This window comes from Balaenoptera acutorostrata, chromosome 17 (assembly GCF_949987535.1).
Source record: "Balaenoptera acutorostrata chromosome 17, mBalAcu1.1, whole genome shotgun sequence".
Classification (NCBI taxonomy): Eukaryota; Metazoa; Chordata; class Mammalia; order Artiodactyla; family Balaenopteridae; genus Balaenoptera; species Balaenoptera acutorostrata.
The window spans coordinates 52,517,854-52,543,698 of record NC_080080.1 but is presented as its reverse complement, the minus strand read 5'-3'; the positions used below and the strand labels follow the sequence as shown (position 1 = coordinate 52,543,698).

Here is a 25,845-nt window from a genome sequence, read left to right as displayed (position 1 = left end):
AAAGCACCGAGCTGATCTCCCTGTGCTATGCGGTTGCTTCCCACTAGCTATCTATTTTACATTTGGTAGTGTATATATGTCCATGTCACTCTCTCACTTTGTCCCAGCTTACCCTTCCCCCTCTCTGTATGCTCAAGTCCATTCTCTACTAGGTCTGCATCTTTATTCCCGTCTTGCCCCTAGGTTCTTCATGACCTTTTTTGTTTTTAATATAAATATATCTTCTTGCAAGACTGACTCCTTTATCATTATGTAATGTCCTTCTTTGCTTTTTATTACAGTCTTTGTTTTAAAGTTTATTCTGTCTGTTATAAATATAGCTACTCAGCTTTCTTTTTATTTCCTTTTGCATGGAATATCTTTTTCCATCCCTTCACCTTTAGTCTGTGTGTGTCTTTACTTCTGATGTGAGTCTCTCATAGATGAGTCTTGTTTTTCAATCCATTCAGCTAGTCTATGTTTTTTGATTTGCAAATTTAGTCTATTTACATTTAAAGTAATTATTGATAAGTATGAACTTATTGCCATTTTGTTAATCATTTTCTGGCTGTTTTTGTAGTTTCTCTCCATACCTTTTTTCTTCTCTTTCTCTCTTCCCTTGAGCTTTAGTTGTTTTCTTTAGTGTTATATTTAGATCCCATTCTCTTTTTCTTTTGTGTATTTACTATTAATTTTTTTTCTTGTGGTTAATGTGATATTCACATATAATAGCTTATGTAAAGGCAATTTGTTTTAAGTTGGTGGCAACTTAATTTTGAAACAATTCCAAAGCTTTACCTTTTCACTACCCCCCCACCCCCGTTTTATATTTTTGAAGACACACTTTACATCCTTTCATGTATTCCTTAAGAGATTATTGCAATTTTTGTTAATTTTACTACTTCTGTTTTTTAACCTTCTGCTTGCTCTATAAGTGATTGATCCACTACCTTTATTACATATTCACCTTTTTTCCAGTGAGATTTTAGTTTTGTACACTTTCTTATTATTAACTAGTGCCATTTATTTTCAGCTGAAATAAGTCATTTTAACATTTTTTGTATGGATGGTTCAGTCGTGGTGAACTTCTTTAGCTTTTGCTTATCTGGGAAACTCTTAATCTCTCCTTCAATTCTGAATGATAACCCTGATAGGTAAAGACTTCTTGAAAGCTTTTTTCTTTCATCATTTGGAATATGTCATGCCACTCCCTTTTCTCCGGTAAGGTTTTATTTGCTGAAAACTCTACTGATAGGCTTATGGGGTTTCCCTTGTACATAAAAATTTATTTTTCTCTTGCAGATTTTGAAAATCTCTCTTTATCCTTAACTTTTACCATGTTAATTATAGTGTGTCTTGGTGTGTGTACCTTTGAGTTCATCTTATCCATAACTCTGTGAGCTTCCTGAACCTGGATGTCTGTTTCTTCCCCAGATTAGTAAAGTTTTTAGCTGCTACTCCTTCAAATAATTTTTCTGCCCTTGTCTCTCTATTTTCTCCTTCTGAGACCCTTATAATGTGAATGTGAATCTACTTGATGTTGTCCCAAATGTTCCTTAAGTTAGCTTTAGTTTTTTAAAGTCTTTTTTTATTTTACAATTCTATCTAGGTAAGTTTCATTGCTTTGTGTTCCACCTCACTGATTCATTCTTCTACCTCATCCAATCTGCTGTTGAACCCCTCTAGTGTATTTTCAGTTCAGTTATAACTTCTGTTTGATATTTTCTTATATTTTCTATCTCTTTGTTGAAGATGTTACTGTGTTCCTCCATTCATCTCCTGAGTTTTGTGAACATCTTTATTACCATTATTTTGAACTGTTTATCAGGTAGATTGCTTATATTCATTTTGTTTAGTTTTCTTAGGTATTTTTCCTGTTCTTTCAATTTGAACATATTTTTCTGCCTCTTCATTTTCCTAATTATGTATGTTTATTTCTATGTATTATGTAAATTAGCTACCTCTCCAAGTCTTAAAGGAATGGCCTCAAATAGGAGATGTCCTGTCAGATTGAGAAGTGCAATCCCTCCTGGTTACCAGAGCCAGGCACTCAGGGAGTGTCACTATTATGTGGGCTGCATGCAACGTCCTATTGTGGCAGGGCTATAGCTGCTGCTGCAGCATGCTTATGCATGGGGCTGGTCCCAGAACAACTTCAAGGCCTGGTCACTATGGCTGCCAGGTGCTGGTAGGCATGATTATCATCCAGCTGGTTGTGAAGACTAGCAGAATAGTAGGGGTGGGCGAGGCTTTCAACAGGGCATGCCTGCTGGCACTAATATATTAGATGGAAATTGCCAAAATGGTATCACTAGTGCCGATATGAGCAAGTTAACCAAGATCACATAAATGGTTCCCACTAGGTTCTCAGCCCCAGGAGGCATCCCAGTTGGTTCCACCCTCTCTAGCAGATGCTTCAAGATTAGTAAGTGGGTCCCCTTCACCTATTGCCCATGCATTTTTCAATCTGGTGTTTTTGCATTGGTTTTTCTGTCAAGTGGGGTTGAGTGAGCCTGTGTGTGAGCCTTTTAAGAGCAGGTTTACTGTTCCCTATAGATCTACAAGACCAGGTTTTTGGGGGCTTGTCTCTTCTGTTCAGTATCTAAGGGTAAGGGAGCCTAATGTGGAACTTGAATCCCTGGTTCCTCAGGGAAAATAACCATGCCTTGTAATCCTTCCTGATTATGAATTGCTGTGGCTGGGATGTGATTTTTTCATTGGTGAAACTGTATCTTTGTTTCTTCCACCCATATTGATACTTTCCTTTTACCCTTTGTTGAGGAGACTCTGTTCATCAAGTTTCCAGATCCCTTTCAGAGGGAATTATCCCGTATGTAGTTGTAGATTTTCTGTGTCCATGGAAGGAGGTTAGTTAAAAGTCTTTCTACACCACCATCTTGAACCTTCTCCTTCACAACTTCAGTTTTATATGTAATTCAGATATTTGTTCTCAAAATAGTGAGACTTTGAGTTATTTAACCGGAAGTAAAATCTTATGACAGATTAATGTCTCCCTAAAAGGTTTAGATCCAGTCTTCAAGTCCTATTTTGCAGTTTAACTTTGTCAAAAACCTTTGTCAAAGCAGACCTTTTAATTTTTCTTCAGGAACTTTATGAAAAGAAAAAGTTAGGGATTAATTTTTATGACTAACTAATTGCAATATCATCTAGAACTCCTTTGAAAAAAATGTAATTTTGAAGCCACAAAGTCATTGGCTAATACACTTTATCCATGGATAAGGAAGATGATTAAATGAATTCATAATTGGGGACTAACATTTCCAAAAATACAAAAAATAAGTATAGAGGAAACTGAATAAAGTGACACTTTGTAGTGGTATTATCTGAAGATTGCTGATTGCTCTATCTTTTCATTTAAGTCTAGGGCATGATGAATACATTGGCCTTATTACACAGCATTTCTTTCTTCAACTTAATATTGTAATAAAAGGATGAATCCATAATATATAATATAATATAAAATAAATAAAATAAAGGTATGAATGTATTATACATAATAAATTATAATATATAAAATATATATTATATCCATATATATCATAAACATTTCATAAATATTGCACCTGTACCTCCTAATGTGCAAAGATAACATTCATATTTCTTTCAATTTTCATCAAATAAATGTGTAGATGCTACAATACTTGTAAGACAAATTCAGGAGAAAAAATCTATGAAAGGTTGAATAGATTCAGATTTTATGACTTGTTTTAATTAATTTGAAATAAAAATGTAAATGCCTTAGGGCAATCACATAAATATAACTGATCACTAAGCATTTTATTAAAAACTTATTATGTCCTGAGACTTGTGAGCAGAACTGAATGGGATACAGAAGATATAATGTAGTAATTAGGATATTTCTAGCTGCTATAGATAAACCCTAAATCTCAGTGACTCAACACAATAGAAATTTATTTCTTTTTCACATCAAACCCCATAGGGCTATTTTTGATTGGTAGGCTGTTTTTCTGGGTTAGGAACTCAGGCCTTTTCCAAACTTTTGCTCTCCTATCTTTCTTGGTCTGTCTTCCAAGTCCATCCTACTCATTTGCTTCAAGCTGGAGGGGAAAAGATGGAGAATCTCTTGTGGAAAGGATTTTTTGGGAGGTTGGGGAAAGATGTTGATGGTCCTAGTCTGGAAGTAGTGCACATCCTTCCCACCTCCTCTTCCATATTCCATTGGCTAGAACTCAGCCAGGTACTACAAGGGAGTTAAGAAATGTAGTCTTGCTCTGTGCCCAGGAAGAAGGTATGGTTTGGGGGAGTGTAGAGAAGTCTTTGAGATAGATATATGACATTGAATATTAGACCTAGAGATGTTGTTATTATTTAGATATAAATCTATCATTTAATGGATAAGGAAATGAGACATATAAAGTTTAAACATCTGGCTAATTTTTATAAAGTATAAAAATTAGTACACAAATAGGTTATCTTGACCTCAAGAATAGATTCTGTTATTTCTCCTCATAAGCACAATCTAGTAGGGGAGGCAGGAAGTAACTACGTATTATACAGTCAGGGAACCCTTCCAAAGCCATTAGCTGGTATCCCCTTCCCCTGAGCTCAGATAGGTGTACAGCCCAAATACTTCTTTTGATTGATCCACAAATATTTAAACAAATTTTTAAGTAAGTTACTATTGTAGTCTGAATGGGCTGCCATAACATAATACTAATTGTTTTAAACAACACAAATTCTCACAGTTCTAGAGGCTGAGCAGTTTGAGACTAAGGTGCCAGCCGATTCGGTTTCTGGTGGGAGTTCTCTTCCTAGCTTGTATATAGGTGCCTTCTTGCTGTGTCCTCTCATGAGCTTTCCTTAGTGCTTGCATGTGGAGAGAGAGATATCCTTCTTATTCCTCTCCTTATACAGCCACCAATCTTATTGGATTAGATCCCAACTTTTACAATAACATTTAACCTTAATTATCTCCTAAAAACCCTATCTCCAAATACAGACAAATTGGGGACTAGGGCTTCAACATAAATTTTGTGGGAACATAATTCAGTCTATAGCAGTTACTAATATTTAAAAATCAGAAACCTTCACATGAGTGTTCAGATTTCTGGCTTCTTAAAAAAAACCCTGCAAGATCTGACCACTTTGGACTTCTCTTACTACATGACAAAAGTGGGCTTAAGAGAGGGGTCATGACTTCCACTTTATGGGCATAATATCTCCAGTTCACCACAGTCCCCAAATTTTGAAACCTGCTTGGCCACTGTAAACATTTAATTTTGTGATCCTTGAATATGTAGCATCCTGGAAGTGCTCTGGATTTCTGGTGTGTATAGCTATAGATTTGTTTCTTTATTTATTTTTATTGAAGTATAGTTGATTTACAATATTAAATTAGTTTCAGGTGTACTGCATAGTGATTCAGTATTTTTACAGACTATACTCCATTAAAAGCTATTCCAAAGGGGAGAGGAGAAGATGGCAGAAGAGTAAGATGCGGAGATCACCTTCCTCCCCACAGATACATCAGAAATACATCTAAACGTGGAACACCTACTGAACACCTATAGAACACCTACTGATTGCTGGCAGAAGATGTCAGACATCCCAAAAGGCAAGAAACTCTCCACGTACCTGGGTAGGGCAAAAGAAAAAAGAAATAACAGAGACAAAAGAATAGGGATGGGACCTGCACCAGTGGGAGGGAGCTGGAAAGGAGGAAAGGTTTCCACACACTAGGAAGCCCCTTCGTGGGCAGAGACTGCAGGTGGCAGAGGGGAGAAGCTACGGAGCCATGGAGGAGAGCGCAGCAACAGGGGTGCGGAGGGCAAATTGGAGAGATTCCCACATGGAGGATCTGTGCCGACCAGCACTCACCAGCCTGAGAGGTTTGTCTGATCCCCCGCCGGGGTGGGCGGGGCCTGGGAGCTGAGACTAGGGCTTCAGTCGGATCGCAGGGAGAGGACTGGGGTTGGCGGCGTGAACACAGCCTGAAGGGGTTAGTGAACCACAGCTAGCCGGGAGGGAGTCCGGGAAAATGTCTGGAGCTGCCAAAGAGGCAAGAGACTTTTTATTGCCTCTTTGTTTCCTGGTGCGTGAGGAGAGGGGATTCAGAGCGCCAACTAAACGAACTCCAGAGATGGGAGCGAGCTGCGGCTATCAGCGCGGACCCCAGAGATGGGCATGAGATGCTAAGACTGCTGCTGCCCCCACCAAGAAGCCTGTGTGCAAGCACAGGTCACTCTCCACACCGCCCCTCCTGGGAGCCTGTGCAGTTCGCCACTGCCAGGCTCCCGTGATCCAGGGACAACTTCCCCGGGAGAACGAACGGCGCGCCTCAGGCTGGTGCAACATCACACTGGCCTCTGCCACCACAGGCTTGCCCCACATCTGTACCACTCCCTCCCCCTGGCCTGAGTGAGCCAGAGCCACTGAAGCAGCTGCTCCTTTAACCCCGTCCTGTGTGAGCAAAGAACAGACGCCCTCAGGCGACCTACTCACACAGACGGGTCCAAATCCAAAGCTGAACCCCAGGAGCTGTGCGAACAAAGAAGAGAAAGGGAAATTTCTCCCAGAAGCTTCAGAAGCAGCATATTAAAGCTCCACAAACAACTTGATGTACCTGCATCTGTTGAATACCTGAATAGACAACTAACCATCCCAAATTGAGGAGGTGGACTTTGGGAGCAAGATATATTATTTTTTCCCCTTTTCCTCTTTTTGTGAGTGTTTATGTGTATGCTTCTGTGTGAGATTTTGCCTGTATAGCTTTGCTTTCACCATTTGTCCTAGGGTTCTGTCCATCTGTTGTTCTTTTTTTTTTTACTTAAAAAATTTTTTTTTCTTAATAATTATTTTTTATTTTAATAACTTTATTTTATTTTATCTTACTTTATTTTATTTTATCCTCTTTCTTTCTTTCTATTTTTTCTCCCTTTTATTCTAAGCCGTGTGGATGAAAGGCTCTTGGTGCTCCAACCAGGCATCAGGGCTGTGCCTCTGAGGTGGGAGAGCCAACTTCAGGACACTGGTCCACAAGAGACCTCCCAGCTCCACGTAATACCAAATGGTGAAAATCTCTCAGAGATCTCCATCTCAACATCAAGACCCAGCTTCACGCAACAACCAGCAAGCTACAGTGGTGGGCACCCTATGCCAAACAACAAGCAAGACAGGAACACAGCCTCATCCATTAGCAGAGAGGCTGCCTAAAATCATAATAAGGCCACAGACACCCCAAAACACACCACCAGACATGGACATGCCCACCAGAAAGACAAGATCCAGCCTCATCTACCAGAACACAGGCACTAGTCCCCTTCACCAGGAAGCCTACACAACCCACTGAACCAATCTTAGCCACGGGGGACAGATACCAAAAACAACGGGGACTATGAACCTGGAGCCTGTGAAAAGGAGACCCCAAACACAGTAAGATAAGCAAAATGAGAAGACAGAAAAACACAGCAGATGAAGGAGCAGGGTCAAAACACACCAGACCCAACAAATGAAGAGGAAATAGGCAGTCTACCTGAAAAAGAATTCAGAATCATGATAGTAAAGATGATCCAAAATCTTGGAAATAGAATAGACAAAATGCAAGAAACATTTAACAAGGATGTAGAAGAACTAAAGAGGAACAAAGCAAAGATGAAAAGCACAATAAATGAAATTAAAAATACTCTAGAGGGGATCAATAGCAGAATAACTGAGGCAGAAGAACGGATAAGTGACCTGGAAGATAAAATAGTGGAAATAACTACTGCAGAGCAGAATAAACAGAAAAGAATGAAAAGAACTGAGGACAGTCTCAGTGATCTCTGGGACAACATTAAACACACCAACATTCGAATTATAGGGGTCTCAGAAAAAGAAGAGAAAAAGCGGGGGAAAGAGAAAATATTTGAGGAGATTATAGTTGAAAACTTCCCTAATATGGGAAAGGAAATAGTTAATCAAGTCCTGGAAGCACAGAGAGTCCCATATAGGACAAATCTAAGGAGAAACACGCCAAGACACATATTAATCAAACTGTCAAAAATTAAATATAAAGAAAACATATTAAAAACAGCAAGGGAAAAACAACAAGTAACACACAAAGGAGTCCCCGTAAGGTTGACAGCTGATTTTTCAGCAGAAACTCTGCAAGCCAGTAAGGAGTGGCAGGACATACTTAAAGTGATGAAGGAGAAAAACCTACAACCAAGATAACTCTCTCCAGCAAGGATTTCATTCAGACTTGATGGAGAAATTAAAACCTTTACAGACAAGCAAAAGCTGAGAGAGTTCAGCACCACCAAACCAGCTTTACAACAAATGCTAAAGGAACTTCTCTAGGCAAGAAACACAAGAGGAGGGAAACAACTACAATAACAAACCCAAAACATTTAAGAAAATGGGAATAGGAACATACATATCGATAATTACCTAAAATGTAAATGGATGAAATGCTCCCAACAAAAGACACAGACTGGCTGAATGGATACAAAAACAAGACTGATATATAAGCTGTCTAGAAGAGACCCACTTCAGACCTAGGGAAACATACAGAATGAAAGTGAGGGGATGGAAAAAGATTTTCCATGCAAATGGAAATCAAAAGAAAGCTGGAGTAGCTATTCTCATATCAGACAAAATAGACTTTAAAACAAAGACTATTACAAGAGACAAAGAAGTACACTATATAATGATCAAGGGATCGATCCAAGAAGAAGATATAACAATCTTAAATATTTATGCACCCAACATAGGAGCACCTCAATACATAAGGCAAATACTAACAGCCATAAAAGGGGAAATCGACAGTAACACAATCTTAGTAGGGGACTTTAACACCCCACTATCACCAATGGACAGATCATCCAAAATGGAAATAAATAAGGAAACACAAGCTTTAAATGATACATTAAACAAGATGGACTTAATTGGTATTTATAGGACATTCCACCCAAAAACAACAGAATACACATTTTTCTCAAGTGCTCATGGAACATTCTCCAGGATAGATCATATCTTGGGTCACAAATCAAGCCTTGGTAAATTTAAGAAAATTGAAATCGTATCAAGTATCTTCTCTGACCACAACGCTATGAGACTAGATATCGATTACAGGAAAATATCTGTAAAAAATACAAACACATGGAGGCTACACAATACACTACTTAATAACGAAGTGGTCACTGAAGAAATCAAAGGGAAAATCAAAAAATACCTAGAAACAAATGACAATGGAGACACGACCACCCAAAACCTATGAGATGCAGCAAAAGCAGTTCTAAGAGGGAAGTTTATAGCAATACAAGCCTACCTCAAGAAACAGGAAACATCTAAAATATACAAGCTAACCTTGCACCTAAAGCAATTAGAGAAAGAAGAACAAAAAAACACAAAGTTAGCAGAAGGAAAGAAATCATTAAGATCAGATCAGAAATAAATGAAAAAGAAATAAAGGAAACAATAGCAAAGATAAATAAAACTAAAAACTGGTTCTTTGAGAAGATAAACAAAATTGATAAACCATTAGCCAGACTCATCAAGAAAAAAAGGGAGAAGACTCAAATCAATAGAATTAGAAATGAAAAAGGAGAAGTAACAATGGACACTGCAGAAATACAAATGATCATGAGAGATTAGTACAAGCAACTCTATGCCAATAAAATGGACAATCTGGAAGAAATGGACAAATTCTTAGAAATGCACAACCTGCCGAGACTGAACCAGGAAGAAATAGAAAATATGAACAGACCAATCACAAGCACTGGAATTGAAACTGTGATTAAAAATCTTCCATCAGGGGCTTCCCTGGTGGCACAGTGGTTGAGAATCTGCCTGCCAATGCAGGGGACACGGGTTCGAGCCCTGGTCTGGGAAGATCCCACATGCCACGGAGCAACTAGGCCCGTGAGCCACAGCTACTGAGCCTGCACATCTGGAGCCTGTGCTCCGCAATGGGAGAGGCCGCGATAGTGAGAGGCCCGTGCACCGCGATGAAGAGTGGCCCCCGCTCGCCAGAACTAGAGAAAGCCCTTGCGCAGAAACGAAGACCCAACACAGCCAAAAATAAATAAATAAATAAATAAATAAATAAATAAATAAATAAATAAATAATAAAAATAAAGGAATTCCCTTTAAAAAAAAAAATCTTCCATCAAACAAAAGCTCAGGACCAGATGGCTTCAGAGGCAAGTTCTATCAAACATTTCGAGAAGAGTTAACACCTATCCTTCTCAAACTCTTCCAAAATATTGCAGAGGGAGGAACTCTCCCCAACTCATTCTACAAGGCCACCATCACCCTGATACCAAAACCAGACAAAGATGTCACAAAGAAAGGAAACTACAGGCCAATATCCCTGATGAACATAGATGCAAAAATCCTCAACAAAATACTAGCAAACAGAATCCAACAGCACATTAAAAGGATCATACACCATGATCAAGTGGGGTTTATTCCAGGAATGCAAGGATTCTTCAATATATGCAAATCAATCAACGTGATGCACCATATTAACAAATTGAAGGAGAAAAACCATATGATCATCTCTATAGATGCAGAGAAAGCTTTCGACAAAATTCAACACCCATTTATGATAAAAGCCCTGTAGAAAGTAGGCATAGAGGTAACTTTCCTCAACATAATAAAGGCCACATATGACAAACTCACAGCCAACATCATCCTCAAGGGTGAAAAACTGAAACCATTTCCGCTAAGATCAGGAACAAGACAAGGTTGCCCACTCTCACCACTATTATTCAACATAGTTTTGGAAGTGTTAGCCACAGCAATTAGAGAAGAAAAAGAAATAAAAGGAATCCAAATTGGAAAAGAAGAAGTAAAGGTGTCACTGTTTGCAGATGACATGATACTATACATAGAGAATCCTAAAGATTCTACCAGAAAACTACTCGAACTAATGAATGAATTTGGTAAAGTAGAAGGATACAAAATTAATGCACAGAAATCTCTTGCATTCCTATACACTAATGATGAAAAATCTGATAGTGAAATTAAGAACACACTCCCATTTACCACTGCAAGAAAATGAACCAAATATCTAGGAATAAACCTACCTAAGGAGACAAAAGACCTGTATGCAGAAAATTATAAGACACTGATGAAAGAAATTAAAGATGATACAAATAGATGGAGAGATATACCATGTTCCTGGATTGGAAGAATCAACATTGTGAAAATGACTCTACTACCCAAAGCAATCTACAGATTCAATGCAATCCCTATCAAACTACCACTGGCATTTTTCACAGAACTAGAACAAAAAATTTCACAATTTGTATGGAAACACAAAAGACTCCAAATAGCCAAAGCAATCTTGAGAAAGAAAAACGGAGCTGGAGGAATCAGGTCAGACTATACTACAGTCTCCATTAATCAAGACAGTGTGGTACTGGCACAAAAACAGAAATATAGATCAATGGAACAGGAATGAAAGCCCAGAGATAAACCCATGCACATATGGTCACCTTATCTTTGATAAAGGAGGCAAGCATATACAGTGGAGAAAAGACAGCCTCTTCAGTAAGTGGTGTTGGGAAAACTGGACAAGTACATGTAAAAGTATGAAATTAGAACACTCCCTAACACCATACACAAAAATAAACTCAAGATGGATTAAAAACCTAAATGTAAGGCCAGACACTATCAAACTCTTAGAGGAAAACATAGGCAGGACATTCTATGACATAAATCACAGCAAGATCCTTTTTGACCCAGCTCCTAGAGAAATGGAAATAAAAACATAAATAAACAAATGATACCTAATGAAACATAATAGCTTTTGCACAGCAAAGGATACCATAAACAAGACCAAAAGAGAACCCTCAGAATTGGAGAAAATATTTGCAAATGAAGCAACTGACAAAGGATTAATCTCCAAAATTTACAAGCAGCTCATGCAGCTCAATAACAAAAAAACAAACAACCCAATCCAAAAATGGGCAGAAGACCTAAATAGACATTTCTCCAAAGAAGATATACAGATGGCCTACAGACACATGAAAGAATGCTCAACATCATTAATTGTTAGAGAAATGTAGATCAAAACTACAATGAGATGTCATCTCACACCAGTCAGAATGGCCATCATCAAAATATCTAGGAACAATAAATACTGGAGAGGGTGTGGAGAAAAGGGAACCCTCTTGCACTGTTGGTGGGAATGTAAATTGATACAGCCACTATGGAGAACAGTATGGAGGTTTCTTAAAAAACTAAAAATAGAACTACCATGTGACCCAGCAATCCCAGTACTGGGCATATACCCTGAGAAAACCATAATTCAAAAAGAGTCATGTACCAAAATGTTCATGGCAGCTCTATTTACAATAGCCAGGACATGGAAGCATCCTACGTGTCCATCATCGGATGAATGGATAAGTAAGATGTGGCACATATATACAATGGAATATTACTCAGCCATAAAAAGAAACGAAATGGAGTTATTTGTAGTGAGGTGGATGGATCTAGAGTCTGTCATACAGAGTGAAGTAAGTCAGAAAGAGAAAAACAAATACCATATGCTAACACATATATATGGAATCTAAAAAAAAAAAAAAAAAAAGGTCATGAAGAACCTAGGGGCAAGACGGGAATAAAGATGCAGACCTACTAGAGAATGGACTTGAGGATATGGGGAGGGGGTGGAAGGGTAAGCTGGGACAAAGTGAGAGAGTGGCATGGACATATATACACTACCAAATGTAAAATAGATAGCTAGTGGGAAGAAGCTGCATAACACAGGGAGATCAGCTCGGTGCTTTGTGACCACCTAGAAGGGTGGGATAGGGAGGGTGGGAGGGAGGGAGACCCAAGAGGGAAGAGATATTGGGACATATGTATATGTATAACTGATTCACTTTGTTATAAAGCAGAAACGAACACACCATTGTAAAGCAATTATACTCCAATAAAGATTAAAAAAAAAAAAGAAAAGGATCAGCCAAGGAAATAGAGATTGGTAGGGAAGGTTGAATTCATGCAATCATTTTTGGAGGCATTTTAATTATGTGGTATGTTAACTGGGACTAATAAATATGTGTAGCTCTCTGAGTTTTTTCACTAGCCCTATATAATAAACAGCTAGCCCTATATAATAAACATAATAAAATAAAATACTATTAAGAATGAAAAAGATAACATAATAAATGATGCAGAGAAAACTAAGAAAATTATAAATTATAATAGAATAATTTATATAACTTACAAATAATCTAGATATTGTTGGTTCGTTTTCTAAAAAATATGTACTACTGTATTTATTCAAGAAGATAGAAATAAAAAATAACTATGTATAAATAGCAGTTGTAAAGAGTACTCTTCAAAAATATTTTTTGAAGCAAAAAGAACAAAAGCAAAATTTAAAAACCCATAGTCCAAGTGATATCAGTATAAGTTTTATATTAAGAAAAGGTATTTTCTCTGCAACTTAATATTCTTGGAGTATAGAAAATGAAAAGTATGTTGTATATTTGTCATGCCTGTATAACTGATGTAAAAATTTAACAAGAATAACATAAACAAGAAATAACAATTTTAGTTTTGAGTATATAGGCATACATACAAAGTAAAGTATTAGCAAATGAAATAATGCAGTAGTTTCTTAGCAGATTTGTACATTATGGTTAAGTTGGCTTCATCTCATGAGTACAAACTAGGTTCATTAGAAAAGCTATTATTAAAATTTTATAATATTAGTAGCTCAAGGAGAAACTATATGATGATATCTACAGATGATGCAAAGGCTTTTCATGTAATTCAGTATCCATGTCTCATAGTAAAAGCAAAATGATGCAGGTAAAAACGTAATGTGTGCAGTCATGTGACTGTTAAGTAATACAAAACATTTATATTTTTTCAGCCAGAAAAAAACCTCTGCTCTAAAGTAGCAATAAAAATATCTTAAACTGAATTAAAATAAAATTACATAAAATATAATCAAGAAATCGTAGATCTCCTCTAAGCTTAGCTTACACTGGTCCCTCATGTAATGTGATAAACCCATATATGCCCAAGTGTTGGGAATAAAGCTGAAGTAATTCAGAGAAGCTTTTGGCAGAATAAAATCGATGAGAAAACATGAATCTTGGTAGACACTAAATACCTGCTCTATTAAAATTATTCTTCAGCAACCTTTACCTCTTATCATTGTCATATTCAACACTCTACAATTCATTAAATTCAAATGTCATGTGACAGATACAATAGTGAGACTGAAGCATGGCACCTGCCTGGCTGTGGGCAGCTGGTGAGAATGCCTGATACCAGCGCATTTGCTAAATATTGAAGTAAGACAGTCATGTGCAAGGAGAATAGAGGAAATGCTTCATACACCATTAAAACCACTTGGAGCAATGCTACACTAATGAAAATAAACGGAAGACCTGGTTGAGACATAGGGAAACATTTCTACATGAGCCAAACATGTGAGTAAATGACAAGAATGAGACCAAGGACTGCTTGGAACTGTGATCATTACCTAAAATTTATTTTTTTGGTGGATCATCTAGGCAGAAGGTGAACTTTTGGTATATTCACAGATACAGGAAATCAAATAGACACATTGTTTTAAAAAGAACACTGAATTTTGAACCAGAAGACGTGGATTTGAGTTTTTATTTCACCCAGTAGCAGCAATATGACTTTGGAATTGTCTCTGAACATTGACTGCACTCAGTTTTTACTCAGAAAAAGAGGATAACATTATCCTACTTGAGAGTTATGAACTGAAAGAGCTTTGTAATTGTACTATTTCACTGGTATCATGGACTATAGATGACAATGTTATTTTATATAGATTTATACCATCTCTCAAGAAGTTCTGCCTTTTTATTTAAACAGGTTAAGCAACAATCACCACCATCACAAATTAATAAAAAATCATTGCATTGCTTGCTTCAAACGTTTTTTTAAACAACAAGAAAAGAAGTAGACTTTTAATCAATACTTTTTTTTTTTATCATGTTCCTTCTTATCTGTATCAAAACTCATACTGAACAATGAGTTCTGGGTTGCAAAAGAGGATTTATTTTTGCACCTGTCTATAAGTCTTTGTCCACAAATTAAACAAAAACAAACACAAGTGCTACAATACATTTTTGCATCAGTTTATTTCCAGAGGAAAAGAAGTTTAAGGAAATGACAGTAGCTGAAGAAACAAATAATATGAACCCACAGAACTGTAGAAACCTATGTTAAAGATATATTTATTAAAGTTGTGATTTTTTAGGGAGATAGGAATTCAAGTATTTTCAAGGAAGCCTGCATTCTTATTAATACCTTACTTGATTTTTATAAAAATTCCTATTTAATGTTACAGATACTTTAGGGAGACATATGTAAGGAAGATAATATTTTGTATTCTCTTTTGATATATTCTCCTAATAATATGACCACTTCCCTTCCTGAACTCCATGCACCATCATGGTTTCAGAGAGAAGGGAAGGGTAAATACTACTTTGAGAAGCAGGAAGATATAAAATGTAGGCACTTGGGGAAAAGTAGTGATATAGAAACAGAGGAAGTTAGCTAAGCTCAAGAATTGTTGATCTTCATCCACTCCCATCCTTGGTATGAAACTCTCCATGGGGATATGAGGGTTGAAGAAACATCCAGATATCTACTGAAGAAACTGCATCCTCTAAGGCAGTGATAAACAACTTGGACTGCACATTAGAGTCACCCGGAGGGTTTTTACAAAATACTGGTGCAAGGTCTCTTTCCAACCCAGACTATTTAAATTGGAATCCCTGACTTGGGGCCAAAGCCTAAGTATTTATTTAAACAAATAGTCCTAGATGATGCTTGAACATTATTTTTACAGTAAGACCTAAATTGGACTTCATTCAACATGAAATGAGAATAATAGCACAACATTGGTGGAGAAGATGCTGAGAGATAACCTGGAACTAATGCCATTAGTTCCACTTGGCCTGTGTCAAGCATGTGTGAGGTCCAGAAATTCCTGTGAACACTGGTGAGGAGACAGTGAAATGCTGATAGGACTGAAGGGTTGTAGGATCCTGAAGAGGGGAACAGCTGGCTGCTGAGGTAGAAATCTGGATGACCAAGGGAAAGGTAGTCAGCAAGAGCAAATGACGTTGCCAAAAAATACAGTCTTTCCTCAACAGCTGCCAATCTAGGGGCCTGCATAGACCTGTAGCCACTCTGCAACAGGAACATGATGATGATCAGCTTGCAGCTCATAGGGAAGAGGAGCTTCTCCCTCCAATAGTGGTCATATTAGCAACCCCAACCTCTCCTGACATACACCCATACCCAGTTCAGAAAGGAAATGGACTGGGCAGAAAATGGGCATGACTGAGCCTTTATTTACTTGACAAAAAACAAAGCTATTTTAATCAAACTGTTTCAAATCAATGGGACAGACACCATATGATGGCATTGCAGGAAGAGAATCTGTGAGCTTATGGGAAAGTCTTAGGTTCTTTATAAAAAATAAGCAAGTTGTCTTCTTTGTACATGGTAGGGTTTAAATAAAATTAAATCCCACTAATCTACTTAAGTATTAAAATACCAAAACTGTATCCATATAAAAAGGAGCCAGAGGAAAATGTCCTTTAACAACGAGAAGCTGCAGGGGTTACTGTCTCTATAAACTACATTATTCTAAATGATCACATCTCAGGATGGCAGGGTTATGGCACAACTAACATGGAATCTGTCATAACTTTAGTAGAAAAGCACTTGGAAATCTAATTAGGACATTGTAAAAATGAAATTTCATGGAGTAATGATAGCAAAAATAACCTCATGTAAATAGATGTCTACATCATGTATCATCAGGGATGCAAATAGAAACAACGAGATACCACTACACAATTATTAGAAGGGCCAAAATCCAGAACACTGACAATGCCAAATACTGGTAAGAATGTGGAGCAACAAGAGCTCTCATTTATTGCTGGTAAAAATGCAAAGTGGTACAGCCAGTTTGGTGGTTTCTTACAAAACTCAACATACTCTTCCCACATAATTCAGCAATCACACTCCTTGGCATTTACCCAAAGAAGTTGAAACTTATGTCCACACAAAAACTGGTACACAAATATTTATAGCAACTTTATTCATAATTGCCAAAACCTGGAAGCAATCAAGATGTCCTTCAGTAGTTGAATGGCTAAACAAACTGTGCTACATCAGACAATGAAATATTATTTAGTGTTAAAAAAAAAGAGCCATCAAGCATGAAAGGACATAGAGGAAACTTAAATGCATATTACTAAATGAAAGAAGCCAACCTGAAAAGGACATACTGTATAATTCCAACTGTATGACATTCTGGAAAGTGCAAAACTGTGGGGACAGTAAAAAGATTAGTGGTTTAGACTTTAGATTCTAAAGAGACTAGGATATCCCCGCTGCTTGAATTGAAGCTTAGAATTTCACTTCCAGATCTAAATGCAGTAGTAACAAGTGGCTTTGTTTTGGGTTAAAATGATGTGGAACTTTGTAATATGTATATTTTCCCAAACATTTTAAAACAATCATTTGGTATAGTACATATATTACCTAGATGGATTATAAATTCTCTCTAAAAGTGTAAGTGCAGAAAATTTTGGAAATTAGAGATGAATATTTGGAGATAAAGAAACTGAAAAGCTAGACAAATGGATTCTGAAAGACTGACTTAAAAACATCTTTCTGCAAAATTGATTTTTTGCTTGTGATTTTCTTCTGAGATTTTGGACTCTATTTTGTTCTCTAACATTGTCAAAATTACCCATGTGCAACAGCTTGGATCTGGCCTCAGGATAATCAACCATAGGATATTTGGAAAATATGTATTTAACTTTAGAACAAATAAAACTATTCTTGCTATGATTGTAAAACCCATATTTTCACTGAAGTTCTGAGATCCATTGAATGAGATGTTCCCTGTATTTTTAAAAGTCCGAATTAGAACAATTCTGTTTCACTATTTTATTCCAAAAAGAAAAGTAAAATTTTACACACTCTGGAAAGAAACTTTATGAGACAGTCTTATTCATTTATTCATTTACTTAATATACTCTGAGCAGTGACCATGTGCTGAGTGTAGGTCAGGCAGGGTCTCTGTACTCAGAAGGTGCAGGTTGGTGGCACTGACAGACCCTGAGTAAGAGGAGATGAATGAAACGTAATGGGTGTCAGAGGTGATTACAGGATTGGGGGCTGGTTGCACTGAAAGTGCTTATACTAACAACAGATGGTGTCTTGGAAGGTCAGGGCAAGCATCCCTGAGAAAGGGATGTTTAAATTCAAGGATAAGTTAAGAGTTGGCTAGAAGAAGAAGGGAAAGAGTCTCTGAGGCAGAGAGAACTGCATGTAATAGTCTTCACACTGTTGATTATCCAAGTGCTGGTGAAGCTATCTTAGCTGATACTCTATTTGCCCAATTTAGTAGTTGTGAACAGAAACCTGAAAACAGTATTTTCAAAACCTGTCCATGATCTCCCCTATGGGTACTAAGATGAAAATGGTGGCTGGGAGGGATGCAGGAGGAGAAAGGAAGAAAGAAGGAAGGAAGAAAGAAAGAAAGAAAGAAAGAAAGAAAGAAAGAAAGAAAGAAAGAAAGAAAGAAGAGAGAGAGAGAGAGAGAGAGAAAGAAAGAAAGAAAGAAAGAAAGAAAGAAAGAAAGAAAGAAAGAAAGAAAAAGAAAGGAAAGAAGAAAGAAAGAAAGAAGGAAAGAAAGGGAAAGAGAAAGAGAAAGAAAAGAAAGAAGAAAGAAAAGAAAGAAGAAAAGAAAAGAAAGAAAGAAGAAAAGAGAAAGAGAAAGAAGGGAAGAGAAAGAGAAAGAAAGGAAGGCAAGAAAAGGAGAGGGGAAGAGAGAGAGAAGAAGGAAAGAAGGAAAGAAAGAAGAAGAAAGGAAGAAAGGGGAGAGAGAAATACAAGGGAGAAATGAAAGACTGTCATGCCAGTTCAGGAGCAATATTTTGACCTTTAGGAGAATTCTATGAAGGGAAGAGGAGGTAACTTTATAGAAATCTAACTGGTTGCCTCAGCCATGCTCTGGTGTCATCCTTTGTGGCCCAAATTAAAGATTTTACTATGACATAAAAATGAAACTCTGGATGGCTTGGGCATTATTGTAGCAAAGTGACAGTGATTTGTAGAATTTGCCTACATGTATAGGATTTCCCTGTATCAAAGTGGAATGATACACAAAAGTCTTAAGCCTGAGTCTAAAGAAAATGTCATTTATGTTTATGATTACCACTGAGGAATGATAGATTTTGCAAGAAGGAAGGAACTTTTATCATGCTTCTTTCCTGAAGTGTCTGGGAGTAGGTGCTGAGGAAGGCTGGAGTGCTCTGCCCGGTAGAGGCATTCTAATTTGGAGTTGTGGAGCAAGCCAGGTGTGAGGAAAGGCAGACAAAAATGGGGTAGAAAAGAAGCAAGAATAGCCAGGAAATAATTGAAGGAAGGTGTGCACTGAGTGAGGAGAACCCACTGGTCCTGGGCATGGGGGTAAGGACATTTAAGAAAAGAAAGATCTATTAATGGATTTCAAGTACCTGTGTCATATGTGATACAAACATCTAAGATAACCCCAGGATTTGATGAACTCTACTATACTTACAAATGCTCTGAATACTTGGTTTAATTTAATTTAGTTTTGTTGAGGAGATATAAGAAAGGTTGGTTTTACTTCTAGATAAACAAGACATGGAATAAAGAGAGTATTTAAGGAAGAAGCACAATGGCAGAGGTAACATCAGAATGTAATCTCCTAGGAAATTGCTGAAATTTTAGGAAGAGCTTTTTACTTGCATGAATTTTCATGGGAACTTATTTAGATTTTAAGGGGTCAGTAGATCCCTGCTAATACCATCTGTATTGCGTGGAATTACCGACTAATATCCCAATAATGGAAAAATGTGATACCATCAGTTAAGAGTTAGGTAGTGGACATGGTGAAATTATGAGTTCAGCTGAAGAAGTAATGTAGATGGTGATGTCTTATAAATCCTATTCATCAAAGACCATATGCAACTAAGGGAGAAAAGCCATCTTTGATTCAAAGGGAGTCAGTTCTGTGGTTCAAAAGGATATGGTTGAAAGTTTGGAGTTTCTTCCAGGTTGTATAATATTGTTGGCAGGAAATTTGCCTCTCTGTCTCTAAATTGGTCCTTCCATTTCCCCAAATTAGGGGTTCCATTCATTACTTAGATTAGCCCTATGGAGTTAAGACTTACTTGAGGAGATTAGTATAAAATCAAAAGAGAAATTCGGAAAATTCACAGGCCACATTTTCTCTGCATTTAATTCTTCTCTTCAATAAATCAAAGTTGATCTAAGAATGAAATTGTTTTTATAAGGAAAGCTGTTTTGCTATAAGAGTGAAGGTGTTGCATCAGGAGAGCATCATGGACATCTGAGGCTGCTGATGAAGCACTCTGTAGCTCAGCTGCTGAGGGGTACCACCGGGGGCTGATCAATAAGAACAAATGAATAAGCAACTATGGTGAGGGGACATTTAGACTATAAATACCCAGAATCGTGAGGACTGAGAATGTTTGGCCTCAGCAAGGCGACTCTGCTCATCAAAATAGGTCTCTGAAGACCTTGGGGCATTAGCTTCCTGTCAGGGTAAGACCCTTTACCAGCAACGGTGAAAACAGTGCAGCGGCCCCACCAAGATCATTTAGCCGGTCAACACTTGAGTCTTCGTTCCCTAGCAGTGTGCTCCAACAGCAACATTAGACTTTTGCTTTTGTGCCTTCAGCTTGTGGTTTACTAAGCCAACTCTCCTGGGAACCAACTGTTAAAAATTCGGACTCACCTAAATTTGGACTTTTTAAAAAATTTATCATTGGTTTGGAGAATATTTATTTATTGGCTTCTTAAGAGACATTATTCTGGGACTTCCGTGGTGGTCCAGTGGCTAAGACTCTGTGTTCCCAATGCAGGGGGTCTGAGTTTGATCCTTGGTCGGGGAACTAGATCCCGCATGCCACAACTGAAAAAAATGATCCTGCATGCCGCAACTAAGACCTGGTGCAGCCAAAATAAATAAATATATTTTTTAAAAGCCTCAACTTAAAAAAAAAGTGACATTATCCTGTATGCTATTGGCTTGTGAAATTATTATAATTCCTGCAGTAAACCTGTGTTAAAATATTGGCAAAGACAAATCAATCAATCAGTCAATCGATCAAAATTAGGTTCAGCTTGAGTGACACTACAGCTGAATAACTGGAATGGGGTTTATCATTATTTCTCAACAGTCAATAATAATCATTAATTCCTATATAGAGGTCAGGTAGAGAGCATTAGTACTGAAAAAAACCTGTCTATAGAATGTGGAAATGGGGCTGGAAAAGGAACTAGACGAAAGCCATTGAGGTGACTGCATGAGAGCTTGACAAATAGCTAATTTAAGAATGCTGAGCAAATCAAAGATCAGTTAAAATTAGATAATGTAGGTTTGTAATCACTCAAGTGTGTGACCAATTCAGCAATGTTCTGTGCGTGGAAAAAGTAGAGTGATTAAATGGAAAAATGGAAATGATTCATACCTGGGAGCTGAGATAATGAACACAATGAACTCTGCTTGGGCTGGGTGTTCAAGAAATGTTTGCTGAATTGAATTGTGACTGGAGGGAATTTAGGTTATAAGGAAAGGCAGAACATGGTATTTGATCATTATTTTAAAAATATATGTTAATATACTGCTATGTTAACAGTTGTCTTTAGATATCCCAAGTTTTTGATTTGAAGCTCAATTTTAATTAATCCTTAGGAGGTAAATCTGTGAAATAATCTTCTCCAAACAACTTAACTTTCTTGCATATTTGTATAGCTTGTCATATATTCAGGAAAATGTATTGCTGCTTTAGTCTGTAGAGTACATTAAGTCTAACTGTTCATTTTTTTTTTTTTTAATTTATTTATTTATTTATTTTGGCTGTGTTGGGTCTTCGTTTCTGTGCGAGGGCTTTCTCTAGTTGCGTCAAGCGGGGGCCACTCTTCATGGGCCACTCTTCATCGCGGTGCGCGGGCCTCTCTCACTATCGCGGCCTCTCTTGTTGGGAGCACAGGCTCCAGACGCGCAGGCTCAGTAGCTGTGGCTCGCGGGCCTAGTTGCTCCGCGGCATGTGGGATCTTCCCAGACCAGGGCTTGAACCCGTGTCCCCTGCATTGGCAGGCAGACTCCCAACCACTGCGCCACCAGGGAAGCCCTAACTGTTCATTTTTAACTGTGGAATTTCTATTGCTCTTTGGAAATGAAAGAGAAGACTTTGAGTTTGTCAAGGACATTAATTTAGTAGAAACCAGGGAAATATTGCTTACCTCTGTCTAACCTTAAAATATTCTTTCTTATATTATAAGAGATGACAGGATTCCAATGTTGACTGTCAAGAGTTTAAAATGGAACTTGCCTTCAACTCTCCTCAATTTTAACTTTAGGTATGTTGGCAATGTGTGGGACAAAGTCAGCACTCTTGCTCAGTGCAAAACAAAGTCTGCAATTCACCAACTTTCATCCTGGGGGTGGAGATTTACCCATTGTTATTTCCCTGGTTTGACATTAATGACAATTAAGCTAAAATCAACAGATAGAGTTAACTTAGTGTACTTGAAGTGACTGAATTTAATTTTTATTTTTATGTCAGGATGACTTCAGTTCCTTAAAAAAATGATTGAAGAATCCTACAGAAAATATCTTCAGAAAGAGTACATATATTACTCTGGCTCTAACTACTACTTAGTAAAATTATATGCATTTACAAAAAAGTGGTGGAGGGGGTTAAAGAAGGATTTTGAAGAATGACAAAAAAAGCTTGTAAGAGCTCTGATGCAAGGATATATAGAGGATAAAGTTCTGTGATGGCCTCTGGACTAATCAGATCTGGGTTTGAACTTCAGTTCTGCAATTTGGCAATTATGGTACCTTAAGAAAATTACCTCAAACTTTGAATCTTAGTCTCTTCATCTAAAAATGGGGACAATAATACATAATTTAGAGCGATGTTGGAGGATTGGATGAGATAATGCATGCAAAATTTTACTTTATTTTGCTTAATGTTGGTGCTAATCCCAATCACCTGAATTTACTGAGGCATTTAAAAAAAATCTAGAATACAGCCAATTTAAAAACATTTTTATCTATAAAAACTATATTTTGCATTATGAATGGCTCTTCACCAATGTACGATTTTGTAATACATACATTGGCCATTTGGAAAATATTGGCCCATTGAACTATGCAGATCTTGCAAATGTAGACATGTTTCTTTATGTAATATTAGAAAAAAACACAATTGTGATATTGTTAATATCACAACTGATGTCCACAGAAAAGCCTTTAAGTACTGGGAAGCTTTCAAACTTACAGAGAGAGGTAAATACAAGTTTTCCAAAATTCTAATTTTCACTTGAAAGCTTGCATTTTATCATTGGCAACATATGCTGTCTCTTCCTCGAAGTGACAATCCCACTTCACTCATTTTTGAAAAAAATATATCCTAAACATCCAATTCAATTATTGTAGCCGGTTGGTTGTTCTTTCAAGTAAATATACAGCACAATGAAGAAAGTGGATAATTCACCTTGCAACTCTGTAGTAGAAGCACTTTTATTTGAGACAAATATTTCTTTAGAATGCCACAAAAATACTTAATCTGCACTTCTCATTTTGTCACACAAAGTATCACAAAGAAGTGTACTCAAGGTTCAAAGGGTTCAGATTAAATAAAATTACTATTCTCTGGTTTTTTTTTAAACTGCAGATGTGTGGGAATGAGGAATTAGATGCTACTAGTTTGATTCCATTGTCTTGATTCATGCTTACGTGCAAAACAATGCCAAAAACATTTAAAAGTCGATAGCAGAGAAAGGAATAGAGTTACAAAATTACTAGCGTTCTATGTTATCTATCCAATTCTATAAATAATTTCATGCATCCATATCATTTACTTGGAGTAAAAATTAATTCACAAATAATTGTACATGGTGATGCCAAAAAAGTATGAATAGATTAATAGAGAATATTTATCTGTTGAACAGTGGCTATGCCTATTTGGCAGGGTAAAAATATTTTTGAGTAAAATTTAGCATCTTTAGAAGTTTCTTCTCCAGAAAAATTCCTTTTATCTTCTTACTGGAATATTTTTTGTCTAACTCTTTGTCATCTTACATGTCTCAGCTTAAATCTCTCTCTCTGAAAGATACTGTCTTTTCCTGGCAAGCAAAGTTTTTATATTCTTTTACACTCTGATAAGCACCCTATGGTTGTTTTCGCCACGTGTATAAATTCTTTATATCACTTTTAACATCTTTCAATAGTACATTTACAAGACTGATTATTCTATTAGTGCCTTCCTGCATTAGATATTAAGGAACATAAAGACAAATACAATAGATGTTTTGTATATTAAACTTTTACTCAGCATCTTTACTGAATTCTCTTATTGATTCTAGTATCTGTAGATTCATTCGGATTTTCCATGTATATAATTTGTCATCTGAAAAAATAATACCTTTACTTGACCTTTACAATTCTTATACTTTTAGTTATTTTAATTTTAATGCCCAGGACCTCCACAATAGTATTAAATAGGTTAGAACAGTATGCAAATTTTGTTTTTGATTCCAGAGGCAAAATTTTAATATTTCACTCTAAGTATTGTAATTTTTGCAAGTACTTTTGTCATATTAAGAAAATTCACTTGTGTTCAGTTTGCTAAGATTTTGATTACAAATGAATATTGTATTATATTAAATATTATTTAGTTATTAATGATTTTTTCTCTGAAAAAATTTTGACTGAAAATTTTAGATAATATATATTGAATTGTTGCTAGTTTTACTATATAAATATAATGATGAGGATTATTTTCTACCATTTCCCAAAGACAATAGGACACAACTTAATCAATCAGTTAATTAATTAATATATATGACCATCTATTTCCTCCTGTTGCTTTTGGTGGTTTGGTATCCCCTGCTTGGCTTCAAATATCTTATATATCATTGGGGACTATTCTGAATCCTTTGGCTGCCTTGAGATTTTCAATGTAAAGGCAGGAATTCCAGGAATCTCTTGCCTTGGGCAAATATGATGAACTTGAGCCAAAAGAATACTGGGTCCATGGGGACTCACTTTCTAAATTTCCCTCACAAAGTTTGCCATATCTACCTCCACCTTGCCCTCCAGTCCACAGACCTCTCTCCTCTAGAAGATAAGAACTCTATTCCATTTGCATTTGAGAATCAGAGCTGGGTGGAGGAAAGCAGCCAATTGTTTATATCTGAATCTTAACCATTGCTGAGTTTTACTGTACTTACTATTTATAGACATAACTAGGAATAGAGTTTTAAATAGTGTCTTAGGTCTCTATAGATAGAATGGCTGAGCTTCTGTGAAAGTGGTAGAAGGGTAAATGGATTTTGGCTCTTAATTTTATCTTTGTAAGTTATGCTAAAGTATCTTTTTTCTGTATATATCAGATAAGTAAGGTTTGCTATTAAGTTTTAATATTCTGTGAAATTTAGATTGCAAAAAACTCTTTCCAGCTCTACTGGAAAGTGGATATGAGTGGTTAGACAAAATATAAACTGTTTAAGCTGCAATTTCATCATCTTATTAAATTGGGGATCATATTGTTTATTTCACTTAGTTAATGTTAATGAGATATATGTATATAATGTTTAATAGAGTAGCCAGCACTTTTATAAGGACTCAGGTATATGTTAGATGTTAATGTGATGATTGTTATTGTTATTCCACATAATGTTTATCTTATATTTAACTTAAAAAAATATTTTCATGTATAAAATTAAAGGTGACTAACCTATGATCATTTGGATTTTTATCATCTCCTCCACTATTTTTTTTCTTAAAGATGGACAACATTTGTTAGGTTG

At 36.6% G+C, this 25,845-nt stretch overlaps 1 protein-coding gene and 1 non-coding gene across 2 annotated transcripts in view; one reads left to right on the top strand and one right to left on the bottom strand.

Moving 5' to 3' along the window:
• Nucleotides 1-25,845, top strand: part of CNBD1 (cyclic nucleotide binding domain containing 1) — a 404,631-nt gene that overhangs the window by 39,794 nt on the left and 338,992 nt on the right. The gene's annotated exons all lie outside the window — the stretch shown is intronic.
• Nucleotides 14,934-15,060, bottom strand: LOC114236945 (small nucleolar RNA SNORA40). The gene has a single exon (XR_003622788.1). It is a non-coding gene; the product is annotated as a small nucleolar RNA SNORA40 (small nucleolar RNA).